We start from the raw sequence: 4,781 nt of genomic DNA on the forward strand, positions 1-4,781 counted from the left end.
AAGCTCATGCAGGTCCTGAAGGATTGCCTCCTGTCCCTCCATGTTCTTCTTTCCTGGCGGAGATCTTCGGATTGTCTCTTTTCTCCGGAGATGTTGACTTCTGCCTCCGAGGCATGGCCCTTACCTGGGGCAGCAACGGGAGGGTCATCGTCAGCACAGCGAGTACCAGGGATGCCAAGGACGATGGAAGGGGTGGTGCAGGGGATGCAAGATGTGGGAATTAGGACAACAAGGGGGGGATTTCTTAACAAGGTGTCGACTATCAAAACTGCCTGACAACGGTGTGAAATCTGCTCAGAAGGACAATAAAATGAGAACAGCCCCTCCTCTGTGCAGACTCCGTAAGCGTGTGCCGGTGTGAAGGTAGGGGATGAACCAAATGATCTTGTCAGGCTTCTGAGACGCCATGATTCCGCAGCCCCTGGCTTATGCAGCACCTTTCACGATGTTGTTGTGGCCCAGTTTCAGACAAGTTGTTTGATCTTATTTTACAGTCGAGAAATCTAGATCACAGCATGTTGGACCATTTGTCCAAAGTTAAACTGAAAGCAGCCTTTGTCAGCTGTCTGCTGTCCTCGGAGGAGAGTCCAAAATTGGTGAAGTTCTGGTTTCTGGCTTATAATTAGCCCCCAGAAAATGAGGACGTATCACCCTGCTACACTGAGGCCCATCTTCCTTTCCCAGGGACCTGACACGAAGTCCCCGTACCAGCGGCACACAGCTCTGTTTCTCATTCTCATGCTGCTGGAGCTCAGGGGCTGCAGGAAGAGCAAACTGTGGCTGAGAGGAGCCTGGACCTCCTGCCCCTGCTCCTGCCCCTGCTCCTCTAGAGCAGAGTCTCCCGTGGGGGTGTGGGAGGTGCCCCATCTGGCTGAAGCCCACAGGCTCAGCTTCTGGAGGTCACTGAACCTCCACTTGCATCCCTGGATTCTGGTGGAGCTCAGAGGTCACACCGTGGATAACTACCGGCTGTGAGTGTCTTAGAGAACCAGAGAGATGGGTTAGGAGCTTCTGATGATTTCTCCTTATGTCTTGGCTACTCTTCTTCATTTCAAAGTATTTAAGGCCATCTGCTTGGCCCTGGATTTTCTGGGGTGACCCTTGGATTGGGAGGGACCTCAAGCCCAAAAGTAGTCAAGTCCATTCACTGCTCACTCTGGTCCCAATTCTGGAAATCCCTCCCCAACACACACACACACACACACCCCACCTCCACATTCTCGAATTTTTATAAGGTCTTTCCAAAATCAATGCAAAGCCTTGACTTCCGGAGAGCAATGGGATCCTCCAGTGTCTGCAGTGCCACTCTCTGGCCACTAGCAACAGAGGCCGCCATCATTGTTAGTGTCAAGGCTGGAGGAAGGAAGTCCATCTTTTTTTTTTAATTTTTATTTATTTATTTTTGGCTGCGTTGGGTCTTCGTTGCTGCGTGTGGGCTTTCTCTAGTTGTGGTGAGCAGGGGCTACTCTACATTGTGGTGCATGGGCTTCTCATTGTGATGGCTTCTCTTTGTTACGGAGCACAGGCTCTAGGTGCACGGGCTCAGCAGCTGTGGCTCGCAGGCTCAGCAGTCGTGGCTCACGGGCTCAGTAGTTGTGGCTCACAGGCTCTAGAGCACAGGCTCAGTAGTTGTGGCACACGGGTTTAGTTGCTCCGTGGCACGTGGGATCTTCCCAGACCAGGGCTCAAACCCATGTCCCCTGCCTTGGCAGGCGGATTCTTAACCACTGCACCACCAGGGAAGTCCCAGAAAGTCCATCTTGAAGACATACTTTGATCCATATATGGATCATTAAGAGCGTTATGTGAATTGTATTTTCTTTGGTACCCGTTGCTTTTTTTTCATTTTATGTTTTTAATGAAAGTTGTATATAAGAATACTTTATTCCTGCATCCTCTCAATTGTTTCTTCCTTATATTTGCCCTTTTCCTTTCCTACTTGGCGAGATTTGGCTTTACGTTCAAGGATCTTTCTGTGGTCTTTGTCCAGTTTTAGTCTGGTGATAACCACCTTGCTGGGGTGAATGCCCACGTGGACAGTCGTGCCATTAGCCTTCTCCCGCTGCACTCGTTCAATGTAGATGACATATTTCTTCCTGTAAAGCTGGACTACTTTGCCAATTTGCTGCCCTCTGTAGTGCCCTCATACAACTGGAACTTCATCATCCTTTCAGATGGGCATGGATCAGACATTGTACTTCTGTTTCAGCTCTTTAGAAAGAGGGGAAGACATAATCTTCCTGCGAATGTGGGAAGGCACATGGAAATGCCTTTTCCAGTTCTTGCTTCAGTCAGAAGTCACAAAGGGATTGAACTTCATTTTGGCCTCTGGCGCTTCAGCGATGGCCACAAAAGGGCCGGTACACGTTTCTTACCATATTTACTTAACATTTCGTTAGGACACAGCAACACAGAGGGAAGAGCACAACCTGGGTTTGAATCCTGGCTCTGCCACTTGCAAGCCAGCTAACCTTGGACAAGCAGCTTAATTTCCCTGGAGCCTCATTTTCCTCATCTGTAAAATGGGAATAATTATATCCGCCTCCAAGGTTGTAGTGACGGTAAGAGCTAGCACATATAGAGCACCTGGTTTCTGTCTGGCACGTGGTAGGTGCTTAGTGAAGGTGGTGTGGACCCCAGCAGTCAGGGTGTTTGGTGGGTGTCCTCATCAGGCTCCACCTCTCCCCATGGGAGGTGCTGCATCGTTCTCAACTTCCTGTGGGACGGGGGTGGGGGTTCCCCAGCTTGTCCAGGGGCCAACACTCCTCTGAATATCTGACTCCTGAGCTCACACTGCCTGGCACCTAAGGCACCATGCTTTATTCCCCTGAGAAAGGCCACTGTCATGTTTCCTCCCACGTGGCTGGAACCCAAGCCCTCTTCTGGGCCCCAGCCCTATGCATGCATCGGTCCTTGGCTCCAGAAGCCTCCGGAACTCCTGGCTCCGTTAGGATTAGCGTATGATGTATGTTGGGTGTTTTCCCAGACATATCTCCCAAAATATCATGATACAATTATTTACTAGAAGAGAAAAAATTCTAGGGAAATTAAACTGCCTGGCTAGGAATGCTGATTGTTTTTCTTTCCTCTCATCTGTTTCTTAGGCAAAATAATCCATTCCTAAACCCCAAGCAGCTATGTTTCTAAATAAGCACATCCAGTATAATAAGCCTGATAAATGATAGTATTAACTCTGACTAGCTAGGGTCAGGCAAAGTGCCAGGCTCAAGCATCAGAGAATTTCTCTCAGGACCTCTTGAATCGAGACATCTGCTGTTACCTCTAGGGTAACTCAGCACTTTGATCAGGCTCTAAACAATCAATCCCTTCCATGCCATGCTGGAGGCAGCTGGTAAAGTGTGGGCCAGGGCACGGTATGATTTTTATTTCAGATGGAATGAACGTCTAATTGAATGCTTGCACAACTGCATTCCAGCCTGGAAAATCTACCTGCTGGTTTCACCACCAGCTGGGAGTTCTCAGAAGCAGGTGACACTCTCCACAATAGCAGTGGCGATTTCATGAAATTGAAAGTGAAGTTGAAGGTGGCTCCTGATTTGATTCCCCCTTCAGCATCACTTGCTCATAACGCCAGTGACGGAGGAGAGACAGCTGTTGCCTTCCACACCACCTTCAGCTTAGTCACTCCAAGTGATGTACACATGCATAACCAGCCTCATCTCGAAATAAGGGAGGTAATCAGAAATGTAGTGAGGGGGTGTCTGCTTGCCGCTGCACCCCTTTTGCTTCCTTTTTCTTTCAGTCTATTGAGCTATTGTTAATTATTTTCCTCCCACACAAAAATGATCACACTCATGTTCCTTTCATGGTTTCCAGTAGAAACCGTACTTATTTTCCAGAACATTTCTCCATTTTTTCTTTGCCCTAAAGCACGAGCATTAAGTCAGAAGTGGTTCCAGATTCATAAACAAAGGTTTGTGACTTTCATAAGACATCAATGACTAAGTTCTTCACTAAATCGGAATGAGATTGAGTCATAGTTTTAATTTTGCTTGTTGAACTATTGGTGTTACTGCTCTAAGAGTTTTGACATCAATTAAAACAAAAGTAACCAGAAAAGGATGTCCATATAGGGGAGAGGCTAAGTAAACTAGAGAATGATCCACACCAAACAGCCAAGAACACTGAATAGCTATTACAAAGTGTAGCCACGAAAATTGTTAAATTTTTAAAAAATCAAATTACGTAACCTGATCTCACTATTGTAGGAATAGAAGTACGTGTGTATGTGTAGGTGCTCAAAATGCACAGAAAGGAGCCTGGTGAACTGCACAGGGAGCACTTACTGTGGGCGGCACACCACTAGGGAGCGGGAGTGGGGAGTTAGGGGGAGCTATGTTTCCTGGGTTACTTCTATGTCACCGGATCTATAACAAGAAGAGCATATCACGTCTGTAATATATACGTGTACACGTATATACATACATGCATGAGTAAGTATGTATGTACATAAAAGAGAACAGTAACTTCAAACTTTATTTCACTTCCATAATGTTCATATAGTAGTATTACCACTCTTGGAGGCTGGAAATTGTTCCTCCTCTTTAGCTGATGGACTTTGGGAGCTTTTGTCTCTCCTTTATTGCAATGACTCCCAACTTTGAATGCAGATTAGTATCACTCAGGAGCCCAGGCCACATTCTGGGCCAGTTAAGTCAGGATCTCTTCGAGTGAGACCAGCTCCAGCATTTTACAAGGCTCCCGGGGCAATTTCAGTGCGAGACCAAAGTTGAGAACCACTGTCTTACTCTGTAAACCCC

General features: G+C 47.2%; 1 pseudogene; it reads right to left on the reverse strand.

Moving 5' to 3' along the window:
- Positions 1–1,882: 1,882 nt before the first annotated feature.
- LOC133076452 (large ribosomal subunit protein uL24-like) lies at positions 1,883–2,320 on the reverse strand (annotated as a pseudogene).
- Positions 2,321–4,781: the final 2,461 nt, after the last annotated feature.

This window comes from Eubalaena glacialis, chromosome 16 (assembly GCF_028564815.1).
Source record: "Eubalaena glacialis isolate mEubGla1 chromosome 16, mEubGla1.1.hap2.+ XY, whole genome shotgun sequence".
Taxonomy (NCBI): Eukaryota; Metazoa; Chordata; class Mammalia; order Artiodactyla; family Balaenidae; genus Eubalaena; species Eubalaena glacialis.